The 14,114-nt window shown below is 56.7% G+C and overlaps 1 protein-coding gene across 1 annotated transcript in view; it reads right to left on the bottom strand.

The window, feature by feature from the left end:
- The window catches only part of RBFOX3 (RNA binding fox-1 homolog 3), a 510,574-nt gene that overhangs the window by 496,229 nt on the left and 231 nt on the right, over positions 1-14,114 (bottom strand). The window contains exon 2 of the mRNA XM_070559786.1: positions 2,595-2,655. The gene's annotated coding sequence lies outside the window, so the exon portion shown is untranslated. The remainder of the gene's footprint in view (positions 1-2,594; positions 2,656-14,114) is intronic.

Genomic DNA, 14,114 nt, shown 5'->3' with positions numbered 1-14,114 from the left:
GTGCACACATGAGTAGACGTGTACATACATGTGCACACAAGCATAGATGTGCACATGCGTGTGCATACAGACACATGTGCATATAGATATGTACAATACACATACAAGCACACACAGACGTACACGTGCATATATGAGCACAATCACATGTAGCTTAACCATGGTTATTTCCTGAAAAATACATTTGGCAGTTTGGTTGTTGTGCGAACATCACAGAGTGTAGTTACACACCCCCAGACGGTGCAGCCTACTACACACCTAGGCTCTCTGGTACTGAGCTTGTGGGACCACAGTCAGATATGACACTGTTGTTGACTGAAGTGTCGTTATGTGCTGCGTGACCGTATACATACACACGAATATATACACACATACACATAATACACATAGATGCACATATACACAAAAACATGCATGGACACATGCATGGACAGTGCATATACATGTGCACGTGCATACACATATGTGTGTGCACACAGCTGCTCCCATACACATAGATAAGCATATGCACATACATGTATGCACACAGACATATTAGCGTGTGCATACATAGGCACGCATGTATGCATCTACATAGACATAGGCACACACTTATATATACACAGACACACACACAGAAGGGCATGTGTATACTTGAATATACATATATGCATACGCACACAGATGTGTATACACGTGTGTATACATATATGTACATGCAGATATATGATACACGTGTACATGCACAAAGATCTACATGTACCTGTGTGTACATATACATGCATGTGCACGTACACACATATGCATGTGTGCATGTGTACACACACACACAGGGATTTTTTACAGGGACCAGACTCCACGCGGCCACCGTGGGAGCTGGATAAGCAGTGTCCAGGAGGAGCTAGACGTCCGCAGGGCAGGCAGAGGGAAAGGGAAGATGGACGTCAGGGGGAAGGTGGAATGTCATGGAGAGCGAGGACCCTGAACAGGAGCCGGAGCCTACAGGACGGGCTGAGCCCGTCTCTTCTTCTTGTCCCTGGTGCATCCTCAGCAGCCAGGCACTGTGTCCCGGATCCACCATTCAGGGCACGGATTTGACTCAGGAGAGGTGTGGCCAGCTTCTCCTGGGTCAGCTCCCACCCGGCCGGCCTTTATGCCCCTTGCGTGAGGCCAGGGCAACAGGAACGCGAGGCCCCACCTGCTGGTGCAGAAGCCTCGTCTGCTTCTTGTTGGCTCAGGCTTGGGCAGGGCTCGGCTGAAGGCCCCCTGCTGGGCGTGGCTGGGACAGCAGAGACCGACACAGGTCTGCACTCTTGAGCTGTGGCACGGGGGAGCGAACGCGTCCCGTCCCCTCACCCCCATCACTTTCTTTGAAATCTGCTTCCCCTGTAGCAGGCGCTCTCCATGCTCCACCCCATCCCCTCACCCCTGCACCTTCAGGCACGCTGCTGACTTATAGAGGCCAGCACCTGAGTTTCTTTGCCTGAGGGCTTTCTCTGCCCTTAGTGCCTCTTTGTCCTCATCCTCCCCATCTGGATCCCAGGCAGTGGCTGGGAGCACCAGGGAATGAACACCCGCAGGAAACTGCCCTCCGAGCCCAGGGGGACCGTGCATGAGAACCCGCGCTCTCTCACCCTCTAGAGCGGTAACGGAGACCCAGGGGCTGCACCCCAGTAGCTGGCCCCATCACCGCGCTACGGGCCGCCTTCTTCTCCTCGTCTCACCCCCACCTACACGCTTGGCACCCCCCAAGTGAACTACCTGCTCTAAACCCCATCTCAGGGTCTGCTTCTGGGGGACACTATCAAAGCCCCCCAGCCCTGCTGATGAGCCGAGCTGGCAAGGGGAGTGGGCATCTGACCCCAGGGCTGGATGGAGCAAGAGGACTCCGCCTCCTAGGAAGGCGCTCAGGGCTGACCCCTGGGCAGTGGTGGGCACTAGAGTGTCCAGCAGACTCAAGGCCAAGCCCTTGTAAGTCAGGAAGCTGCTGAGAAAGGAGAAGAAGCAGAGGGACAGAGAGAAACAGAAAACAAGGGAACAAGACATCTCCAGAGAAGCTCTGGGAAGGGCCGACCAGCACGTGAGAGGATCCCCACTAGTCACCAGGAAAAAGCAATTCAAAGCCGCAAGGAGATACCACTTCATGCCCACCAGGGCCGATATAACGAGGGGGAAAAAAAGGAAATAACAAGCGTCAGTGAGGATGCAGAGAAACCGGGGCCCTCACGCACTGCTGATGGGAATGCAGATGGTGCAGCCGCTGGGGAAAATAGTTTGGTGGGTCCTCAAAAAGTTAAACACAGAATTACCATATGACCCAGCAATTCCACTCCTAGGCATATACTCAAAATAATTGAACAGGTATTCAAACAGAAACTTGTACACAAATGTTCACAGCAGCATTATTCATGATTGCCAAAAGATGGAAACAATCACGGTGTCCATCAACAGAGAAACGGAGAAGCAAAATGTGCTCTATCCATACAATGGAGTATTAGGCAGCCATGAAAAGAAACAAAGCACTGACACGCTACAACGTGGATGAACCTCAAAAACATCAGGCTAAGTGAAAGAAGCCAGACACTGAGGGCCACATATTGTACAACTGCACTTACATGAAATGTCCAGAATGGTCAGATCCAAGGAGACAGAAAGCAGATCAGTGGTTGTCAGGGGCTGGGGGAGGGAGGAACGGCAGTTAGCGACTGCTAATAGGTACGGGGTTTCCTTTTGGGGGGATGAAACTGTTCTGGAAATAGAGGTGGTGGTTGCACAACATTGTGAACATACGAAAAGCCACCGAACTGTTCACCTTAAAACGGTAAATTTTGTTATGTGAGTTTCATCTCAATAAAAAAATAATCCATCAGTGTATCAAATTTAAATACCTCATTCTGGATAGTGCCTATTAAAATTATGTTGACTTCAATCTTTTATTATTAGGAAGAGAAATTGCTCTCAGGTGGAAAAATAAAGTGAGCTGCCTCCGCCCCAGAGCCTTGGGGAGAAGAGCGGTCACAGACCAGGCAAAGGAGGGCAGGCTCGCCACCAGCGCAGGGCTGGCCCTCCCGGGCGTGGCGTGACCTACCTTCTCTCGCACCTGTCCGAGGGAGCCCTGGTTACTGGCAGCCATTTCTCAGCATTCAATCACAGTGACAATCGCTATCACTGTCACCCCTTCTTAAGAAACTCCCGGGGGGCCACGTGTGGCTGGGAGCCTCTCCAGTGACTGACCTGTGGGAGAACTGTCCATGAGAGGCACCTGCGGGCGTCTCCACGGGGTGGCCGAGGTGGGATGCCAAGGGAGGGCTCCCAGGGGAAGAGGCGAGGTAGGGGAGAACGAGGTGAGGCAGGGGAAAGGCTGAGCAAGGCCGTGGTCAGCCGGAGGCCAGCCTCAGCCTGATCCCACGGGACCACAGAGCTGGTCCCAGCCCGGGGCCAGCACTGTGCACCGGCTGTTGCCTGGCTGGGACAAGAGTGAGCAGCACTAGGGGTGGGGATGGGGGTCGGAATTCTCCCTAGCGGCGGGGGTGCTGCTGTGAGTTGGCAGAGCCGAGGAGGGGTGACTCCGATCTGGGCGGGGCATCAGCAGCATCCGGTCCAGCGGGGGACCCTTCTGATCGGCTCTCTCTCCCTCCCCCCTCCTTCGCCTCCCACCCATCAGCCTTGAAACCAGAGGACAGCAGGAGGAAGCTCAGCACAGTCCTCTGCTGGGCCTGAGAGCCAAACCTGAGCCCAGCTCTGCCCAGGCCCTGGGGCAGCCCCTCTGAAGTGGTGACGTCATCAGTGCTCAGGGGCTGCCCAGAACCCTTCGGAAGGCACCTTGATCGTGACAGGTTTAGTGGTGCAAATATGCATGATGATAATTAAAGGGCAGCCCGTCAAGGCTGCAGCGACTTCTTGTGTTTTGCTGCACGTGGAGTTCATCTCGCAGCTAATATTTAAACGGGTAGGGCAGAAAGCAAGCGCATCCTTTTTTCCCCTCCAAACAGACCTTGACCTCATCTGGTGACACGAGCTCGGCAAGGGGCTTGGGTTACAGGCCCCGCCGTGACCCACTGTGACCCGGGAACGGCCGCCGTGAGCAGCTTGCAATTCTCGTAATTCATCACGGCCACTTTAGCTCACTGTCCTCTGGGATTTGCTGTGGTGATGGCGTCTCCCCTCGTGTCAACCATGCACACATCAGACCCCAGTGACCAAGTCACCGAGACAATAAGGCCCAGCAGGAGGGGGTGCAGGGCGTCCATGCAGGCTGAGGCAGCAGGCCAGGCAGCCCGGGTGGGGGCCAGCAGATGGGAGGCTGCTTGGGGTGCCAGGGGCAGACAGAAGGTTCCGGAGCAGTCCTCCCTCCCGGCTGTGCCTGCCTCCTCGGGCTGCGCGGGGCTGTGCAGGGCTCATTCCCGTTAATGAGGCCTAATTAACATGTTGATGGGGATGTGCGCTGTTTAAATTTGGAAGCTTTTTACTGTGTCAGTGGTTGTTTTGGTTGGATCAATGATGCTGAGGTTGGATCACGAGCCTGGGGAAACCGGTGGTAAGAGAAGCTGCTCTGCTTCCTGCCCCACCTCCCAGCCCTTTTCTCTTGTTTCCACGCTGTTCCTGCCGGGTGGGCCTCCTGCCCTAGCCCCTGTCCTCAGGCAGCCCTCCAACCCCAAAGACTTGCCCGGGGCACCATCCGATTGCATCCTCTGCTCTTCTCCCCACCAAACTCCGGTCCACAGGCCACCGGCCGAGTCCCAAGCCCGTCCCGCTCTCCTCCAGGCAGCTCATCGACCGGCTCCTGCCTCCGTGTTCACTGCCCTTTAGCGGGGCATCTGGAAGGAAGGCCCCAGGGGACCACTCGGAGTTGCCGAGGGCTAAGTCATGAGAACCAAGTAAAAGCCTGGACCCCTCTAGGGGTCAAGCTCCTCCTTGACACATCCCAGGTGTTTGACGGGGACACAGTGGGCCCCTGTGGTCACCCCAGAGAAAATATTCATTTCCCAAGAACTATGGCAATTCAGGAGCAAGCTCGAATAAAAAGGTGTGATAAGGGGAGAGGAACCACAGAGGCACAGTGTCTTCTCTGACACCATCCCAGGCTTTCACAGCCTGCTTCCAAAGTGCCTTTCCTACTCTCCCCTCCTCGAACCCTCTCCAGCCTTCCTGCCCGCACACACACTCAGAGTCCAGATCTTCTTACTCTGCCCTCCACACCATCCCCCCTCTCCCCACCTCCTCACCACGCCCTCATCCTTCTCCCTGCATCAACCTCTCAGAACTCCAGCCCTCCTCTGGATCCAGTGCACCTGTCAGCTAGCTGACCGAATGCTGCATAACAAACTACCTCCCCCACCAGTTGGTGGCTTCCAAAGTATTCATCCTCACCCTGACCCGTCCGCAGGCAGACCGCCGTCTGCAGGCCGAAGAGGGGCTCACAGGGCGGCTCTGCCTCAGGCCGTGTGTCGCAGGAGCCAGACTCCAGACTGAGCTGGGCTCAGGTCCGGTTCACACGTGTTTATCCGAAGCCCAGGCTGAAGGGGCTCTGCTCGCGGCATCTCACGGGAGGACAGGATCCAAGCACGGGCTCTGCTCGTGCCCTGTCCACTGCCCCCCACTGGCCAACACAGGCCACCCCACCAAGCAGGTGTCCATGGGGAAGGGACACACGCTCTGCCCGCAGTGGGAGGGAGAGGCTATGAATCGGTGCTAACAGCACCCCAGCTCTCTCCCCGCTGCAGTCCTGCTGCCCCGAAGCTTCCCGGCTCCTGACCCGCCGGTCCTCCTCTCCCTGCTCCTCCCCCTCCCCCCCCCCCACAGGCCTCCTCTGGCCCTGGCTCAGTGACGAGCTGTAAGCGTGTCCTGTGTCCTCCCTGGATTGCAAACGCCCTGCGGTTGGGCCACCTCTCGAGACCCTATTTACCCTGAACAGCCCTGCGCGTGGTTCCTGGCGCACGGTCGGTGCTCCGTAAACACTTTATAAATGACCAAATGAGTCAAGTTGTCCCTTTGAATAAAAGGAAAACTCCCCACCTGTAGGGCTTCCTCTGGTTCTCTCCACGGGGCGAGGAGCCTCCCCTGCCCTCCGGGAGGCCTCTGTGTGCTGGCCACACCCTGGGCCCCCCAGGGCAGAGACAGCTGGCTGGGGTCTTCTCCGGCCACCTAGTGTGAGCGTGGCAGGGTGCCCAGGCTCTGCACAGACTCCCGCCCTGTCGTTAGAGCTGACCAGACTCCTCCGTCCCCGTTGTTATTGCCAATGTCCCGCCCGCGGCTCAGTGCAGACCGGCTTTCCCAACGTGCAGAGACCTATACTCTCTAAAGGGGCAAACTGCCCAAACCAAAAAGTCCCAATTAAAACCCAGAAATGAGGTGGTTCTTATAACTCTTCTGCTGGCGAGACTGTGGTTTGCATGTCCCTGGCAGAGCCATCTGGAGGCAGGCAGGCCCCTGTCGCTGACCTAACACATCATGGGGCACGGAAGGTTGGTCAGACTCGCGCCAGCCATGGGCAGTGGGGCCGTGGGGTGGGGGCAGAGAAGGGCGCCGGGCTATAAGCATTAAAGCAAGTGGAGGAAATTCCTGAGGGTGCTGTTGACACAGAACGGGCACTGAAGAAACATTTCTTGGATAGATGGACGGGTGATGGATGGATGGATGGATGGATGGATGGACAGATGGATAAGGCATTGCTTCTACCACACTGCGATGAAGTGAACCCGGGGGAACCACCATCATGGTTTGCCCAGCACGGAGGGGTTTCCTGGCATCCAGGAAACTCAGGAAAATTCTAGGCAAATCAGGATGAGCTGGTTGTTTTCTATGAACAAGAAGAGCCTTCCGCCCCTTCTGCGACGCTCTCCCGTGCCGGGCCTGAGGGAGAGGGGCGGAAACCAGGGCTGCAGTGGTGGCAGGCAGCCCAGGGACAGGCCTCAGCCACAGGCAAACGTCCCCGTGGAGGGAAGGACCAGTTCCTGGGGGGACAGACCATTCCTTCGGTGACTCCTGCTGATGCCACCAGCGAGCTGCTCCCGAGGGGAAACAGCGGGACCCCTGGGAGGCCAGGGAGCAGGCTCTGATTGGCCCCTTGATGCTAAGAACTTCTGTCCTGAGACGGGGTGGGCTCGTTTCTGGGGCAGCAGAGAGGCAGGGGACCAGGATGGCCTCCAGATCTGTGGCTTCTGCCTGGCAGGCGCTCGGAGAGGTCAGCTGGCCAGACCTCACCTTCAGTTCCAAAGCCATGGGGCTCACAACGGCCTTCCCATGAATGAATGAACCCCAAGCACAGGAGAGGAACTTTTCTGGGGCTTCTAAAGCTCGGATCTGAAGCTGAATAGACTTGTGCTTTTAAGCAGAGATCTGAAACCTGTGAGTCATAAAGGAAAGAGGCAGAGAGAGAGCGCTGAAATTCGAGGACAAGATTCAAACAGAAGGAGGAGAGAGAGGGTGGAGGGAGGGAAGGCGCGAGGGAGAAAGATGAGAAGGAGAAGGAAAGAAAAAACACACTTCCCATAGGGTCACGCCTTCCCATTCAGGAAACAAACATGCAGTGAGAGCTGGCCAGGCAATCACGGTCACACTGACCCAGTGCCACCAGCCGTGGACCACGTGCCCCCAGGCAGAGCACAGTGTCAGCCTTCTGCCCTGAGCCGCCCCCCACGCTGATGGAAACCTGGTGGTGAGAGTCCACGTGCAGATGGGCCACAAAGGGCGGACTCTTCTGGAAACCGCCCTTGGATGCCCAGTTATCCGTATTTCAAAATGAAACTGGACACCTGCCCCACACCACATGTGAATCAAACAACTTCAAAGTTTTTCAAAGAAACTGCAAAAGGTTTAAGATCTTGTGGTCAGCAAGAAAGTCTTTTTAAAAAAATTAAGACATTTTAACCACATTAAAATTTTAAACTTTACTCAAAAAAGAAATTTAAAAAGTGGGAAAATGAGCCACGAACCAGGAGGTGTCTGTGCCGTGCGTAAGTGACGGATGAGTCCTACCCAGAACGCATTAGGACTCACAAAAACCAATTTTTAAAAAATATGTAAGACAATAGGAAAATGGACAAAAGACAAAAAAGGCGTTTCATAAGAGGAAATGTGAATGGCCATAAAAATGTGAAGTTGTATTCAGCCTCATTAGTAATCAGAGACACGGAAATGGAAATTAAAACCACAATGAGATACCATTCTATAGACAGGTCATCAAACAATTTAAATGCAATAGTATGGAGCGTTGGCGAGGATGTGGATCAATGATGAATCAGACACTGGTGGACGTGAGCAAGCTACAATCACTCCGAAAACAATTTGGCCTCATCTCCTGAAGCTCAAAACATGCCTCCTCGAGACCCAGAAATTCCCCTTCTTAACAAGTGTTCTAGAGAATTCTTGCCCGTGGGACCAGGAGATGTGCATGTTTACAGCACCACTGCTTGAAATCATTAAAGACGCATCCACCAGCTGGAGAAGGGAGCATCGTCGTGCACTCACACAGCGGGAGTCCACACGACACTGAACAGTTGACCACATTCACGCGTGGATCTCAGAAACCACACCGGAGAGCCAAAAAGACGACCACCCGGTGCAGAAGAGTCACACAGCATAATTCTGTTCAAATAAAGTCAGAAATATACAGCTAACAATATGCTGTTCAGAGACAGACACAGAGGAGTGAAAACCTCTGTAAAGAAGAGCCGAGGACGAACAATTCAAAACACAGAAGAGAGCTGCTGTGTGGGGACAGGGAGTAAAACCAGGAGGGGCAGCAGGACCAAAGGCCTCAGGGCCAGCCGTGGGTCCACGGGCACATGGTGCTTATTTATTATTTACACTTCGTGTCCATGCATATTTCATGATGCAGAAAGGAACAAATGGAAAGGCAAGAGGCTAATGCGATGGGACAGAGGGAATGAAGGGAAGAGTGGACGTGGGCTGCAGACCTGCTCTCAGAGCCAGGAAGGGGACCCCAACCCGCTCATGGGGGATGTGCCCCCAACCCCGTGGGACACTCTGTTCACTGAATACGCGGACGCCCACGGAGGTGACAGATCTGTTAGTCTGACTGTCCTCCCGCCTGGAGGTTCAGGTCACATGAGACGCGCTGCTCTCCCCTGGGCTGACCTGGCTGGATGGGGATGTCTGGTCCCACTGCTAGTGGAAGATGCTCATCTGGCCACTGGCCGACTTCCCCCTGGGGGGCCGGACTCGCCCTTCCTCATCAGCACCTTCCGTGCTCCCCTCCTCTCCTCATTCCCACCTATCCCACAGCCTCAGGGTGGGGCTCCCTGCCGCCCTCTGCTGGCCGGTGGAGAGGAGCAGCTGCCCCTGGTCCTCCGGGCCATGCCTCTCTCCCTGCCGAGCTTTCTCCTCGGCTTGGCCCCCTCCAGCAGAGGGCGAGGGGCAGGCGGCAGTGCTGTCCAGTCTTCTTTGGGCAAACCCTGTTCAGTGCACCTCTGCCCCTGCCCCAGGAGGGACAGCCCAGAACCACACTCGGCACCCACAAGTACAGCAGCACAGGCCAGCTGCCCTCTGGCCGCAGGAGGAGGGTGCCGTGGGACCAGGTTTCCCTCTGCCCCATTTGGACAGCCGTCCTGAGAGGCGCTTCACCGGCTCCCTGGGGTGGTCCTGAGAGCCGGGCCCTCAGCCCCGTGGCTGGGCTCCACCTCCCTCCCTGCCCCGCCCTAGGACATCCCCACAGGAGATCCCGCCTCTGGGACCCCGGCTGACCCCTCCACCACACCCTGGGCCCTTGGTGCCGCCCGTCCTTCAGCACCTGCCCCGCAATCCAGAAGCTCGGCTGCCCTTGGTCACCCTGCGCTCATCAAGAGACCGATTTGGACTGCGGGACATTTACAGAGTTTTATGGAGTATTGCACAAAAATGCTGTGAAATTGGGTTCTGGCGTTAACATCACGCTCTGCCCGTGCGTCTGCTTTATGTCCAGCACTGAGGTTAAAGGAAAGGAGCCGGGGCGGGGGGGGGGGGGGGGAGGGCGGGGGCGTGAGGGCTGGAGTTCCCAGTCCGGGGAATAGGAAGGGAAGACGAGGCTCACTCGCCACCCTGGAGAAATCCAGTGACTCAGCAGCAGGCGGTTTGGGAGGGCCTGGGGCTCCCAGACTCAGGTGCACCTTTGGGCGTGCTGGCCTCTGAGGCTGGTCCCTAATGTGACCAGCGGAGCTGCTGCTCAGCAGCCAGAGAAAGGGAGGGAGGAGTTGGGGAGGAGGGGGAGGGGGAGGAAGAACGGGGAGAGGGGAGCAGAAAGGGAAGGGGGTGGGAGAGGACCGGGAGCAGCCACCCTGGCCCAAGGCCACTCTGAGGGGGCTTCATCATTCCCAACACCCCAGCCAGGTTCCTCTTCCTCACCTGCTTCATTCTCGAGGTCTCAGGGCCGTGAGACCCTCAAGTGCAAATCTTCCCACATCACCCAGAGCCCCCACCCTCACACACGCATGCCCACGTGCACAGGCACGTACTCACACACACTGCCCCAGCTTCTCCATCCACACAGCTTCGCACGCCTCATGTCTTCCCATCTAGGCTCCCATGAGCCCGCCCTCCGCCGCTGGGGTTTGCGGGCTGGCATTTGGAGGTGGCCCCTCGACAGAGGCCCCCCAGGGAGATCAGAGCTGGACACCACCTCAGAGGTGGGTTAGGCCAGCTCCCTTGCTGTCAGATCAGCTGGGCAAGATCCAAGTGGCCAAATGACTTGCCCAAGATCACCTGGCCCGTGGGGCGGGGACTGAGTCCAGGTGCACCTCTCTAACACCCAGTGGGGAGGGGGAGACAGGGACAAGAGCATAGGAATAGGGAGCCCAGAGCTGGTCTGGGTTCCCGAGAGCAGCTGCACGCAGGGCCCCTGCGGTCACTGGAAGCAAGAAAGAGCTGTCAGCACCGGGCGCTTCCTGCCCGCCGTGCAGAGAGGGTGTCCGCTGGGACGAGCCCTCTCCAGTTGGCCACCTCCCAACCAGAAGAGCTTATTTTAAGTAAGCAGTGCTCTGGCCAACAGGCTATCAACATTTGTTTGCCTAACTCAGACGGGGAGAGAAAAAATACCGAGAGGCAAGCGCAGAACGTGGCCAACTCCCATCGGAAGGCTGGGCCGCGGGCGGCCGGCCAGAAGCGCTCCGGATCAGACCTCTTCCCCTGCCCTAAATTTAACCAGCTGGAAGTCTTTTTTTAAGTTGCATCCTATTCAACCTTTTGAAATAAAGACTTGCCTCTTAATGGGAAATCTGCATTTCATTGTGAGGAAGGGGCTGGCACCCCTCCTCCTCCTGGACCACAGCCTCCTGGTTTTGGCTGCAAACCTAGGGAAGCTCACAGAAGGGGGGTCCAGGGCCCCAACTGTCGGGGCCGGTGTCCCTGGGCTGAGGGGACGTTTCCGAGATGGCGGGCACAGAGGCTTCCTCAGAGAAAGCAGGAAATTAAAAAAGCAACAGCAACAAGATGACCTGCCAAGAAAGCAAATAAGACGTTCTCCAGTTCTTGCTCACACACGGGCTGCTGTGATCACAGAGAACCAACAGCACAGACTGGCTGGGTTCAAGCCCCCCCTGTGGTCCTGGTCACTCACAAGGTGTCTCAAGGTCTCAGGTTCTCCACCTGGAAAATGGGGCTGACAACAGCACCTTCCTCCTAGGGGTCAATGCAAGGATTGCATGCGTTACCATCTGTCAGGTGCAGAAAGAACCACAGACCGTGGCTAAGTAATAAATGATAAATGAAATGCGTTCTCTCCAGAAGATGGCTTGTCACGGAACCATGCGGAGGGAGAGGTCACAGGCAGAGAAGAAACGTCCACGACATTCAATTCTGTGACCCTGTGTGTGAGGCCACCGCTGTGCCGGGCGGTGGGGAACAGAACCGTGGCCTTCACCGACCTGATCATCTCGTCAGGAGATAAGGCAGACGTGATGGGTGGGCTCAAAGTGAGAGCCAGAAAGGCAGAGTGGGGAGATGTCAGGGTGGACCCAGCAATTGGGAGCGGGTGTATGGACGACGGGAGACATGAGCTGACCCCGAAGGAGCTGAGCAGGCAGAAAGGCCAGGCGTGCCAGCGTGGGGAGCACACAGGAGCGGGTCAGCTAAGGCATGGATGATGATGGTGATGGGGCCTGTGGGTCCTACTGCAGGTGACCCTGGTCCAAGCAGAGGTGATGCAAGGGGAGGGGGTGCGGGAGGAGAAAAGTGTGGGAACCCACTCAGCCAGGCTGAGGCCTCTGCCTCCCCCGACCCTCCTGGGCCCCAGGCTCCTCCGAGCTTCCTTTCCTCCTGCTCTTGTCTTTAGGCATGTAAACCAGACCCTTCCTCCCCTGAAAGAGTGGACAGGCCCGCCCAACCAGCTCTTTTCTGGGCTAGTGTGTCTAACTTCTCTCTTCCTTAGTCAGAGGGGCACATTTCCATCCTTTTCATCGGCTCGTGTCTCCTCTGACATTTTTCTCCATCTCGCCGCTGGGTGCTTCCTGGACTCCATGGGCCGCTGGCGTCTGAGTCGTCATCTCCTTTGTTTGTGCCCGTGCGTACGTGCACAGGCTGTGGCCAGGCCTGATCTGGCCCCAGGGAGGTGACAAGGGCCAGTCCTGCTGCCCTAAGTCCAAGGGCCAGTTGTGTCCCTCAGCTCCCTGGACCCAGCTCAGTGGGACCGGGACGGGCCACCAGCGTGATGGGGATGTGTGCCCACCAGAAACAAACCAGAGCAGAGCCTGTCTTTCCCTTGGAGGTGAGCTGACTGATGAGGCCATCGTGGCTCCACCAGAGTCCAGACAAGCAGTGGAGATGGACGAGGCCGGAACCCCATCCACACCCCCTCACTGTCCCCAACAGTGGGACGATGCTGTCACCACTGTGCCGGTCCCGACAGCCACCCAGGTGTGAAGGAGAGGTCCTGACCCGGGCTCCTGACACGCTTACCCACTGCCCTGTCTGGTCTCTCCCCACTCCGGGCTCCAAGTGCAACCGTGACAGATAAAGTGGAGCACAGCTCTTTGCTAACACCCCAATACTTGGTCACCAAGGAAAACGGTCCTGGTGAGACGGAACCCTGCGGGGCTGTCGGCGATCTCCCCAGCCCAGCATCCCGAGAACGAGTCAGTAATTCCAGGACCTTCCTGTCTCAGTAGCCACCTCTGCCTGAATCCCGCCTGCCCGGGACCCCGGGCCTCCTGAATGTGACTTCCCGCGGGCAGAACAATGCGGAGAAACTGATCCACTGTCCTTTTAAATGAAAACCTAGAATATTCTATGAACCCACGTTGCTTTTTTGCTGACTGAAATGGAATTTATTTTCTGTTCATTCAAACAAAAGGAAGCCTAGGAAGAGCCGTCTGCCGTGGAGCTGTTTTCCTGCAAAGGCAGAGCTGCCGTTCTGTCTGGTGGAGCTCACCTCCTGCGGTCGGGGGCACCAGTTCCTGCCGGCTGCTGGCTGGGGCGGCTCTCGGCTCCCCGAGGCCACCCTCGGGTCTCTGCCACGTGGCCCCTCACCGCACGGCAGCGTACCTCTGCTGGGCCAGCAAGCACCAGTTCTCTAGTCTGCTACAAATCAGTCATTTCTCTCGAAGCTGCTTTCAGCAAGAGAAATACCACCACAAGTCATAAGAGCCGCTGGAAAGCACGGGGAGAGAGCCAAAGAGAAGGTGGTGGCTAAAGAAGAGGCCGTGGCACCAACTTGTGTGCTGGCCAGTGAAGGGAGGGGCGGTGGCTCTCCACGGGTCTGGCCCTCCCCACCACGCATCCTCCTTCCTTGGCCCCTTCCTCTCCTCTCCTCCCTCCAGGCTCTCTCTCCCCAGACTCTCTTCTTCGACTTCCATTCCTCCTCACCTGCCACCCTTTCCAGAACAGGTGTCCTGAGGGTCCTCGTGGCTTCTGAGCTCTGAAAGGTGCGAGGGTGGGATGGCCAGGAAGTCAAGGCTCCAGGGCCCATTAGACACCCAAACCCTCATGGTCTCAGACTGATCACCCAGCTTCTCAGAGTCCCAATTCTCTCCCTCTCTCCATCTGTCTCCACTCCCCACAACCCTTCTGCCCATACCAGGGTCCCCTGGGGACAGAACCCCTTGGAAGGATAAGAAAACAACAGTGACCACAAGTCCCCCGGTCCTAGAAGCCCCACGTGCTTCCCCGTGCCCACCTGCAAGGTGTCCGGGAGACGAGGAGGACGC

The sequence above is a fragment of the Equus przewalskii genome, chromosome 10 (genome assembly GCF_037783145.1).
Source record: "Equus przewalskii isolate Varuska chromosome 10, EquPr2, whole genome shotgun sequence".
In the NCBI taxonomy this organism is placed as follows: domain Eukaryota; kingdom Metazoa; phylum Chordata; class Mammalia; order Perissodactyla; family Equidae; genus Equus; species Equus przewalskii.
The sequence above is the reverse complement of the archived record's forward strand: the minus strand, read 5'-3'. Positions and strand labels throughout refer to the sequence as shown.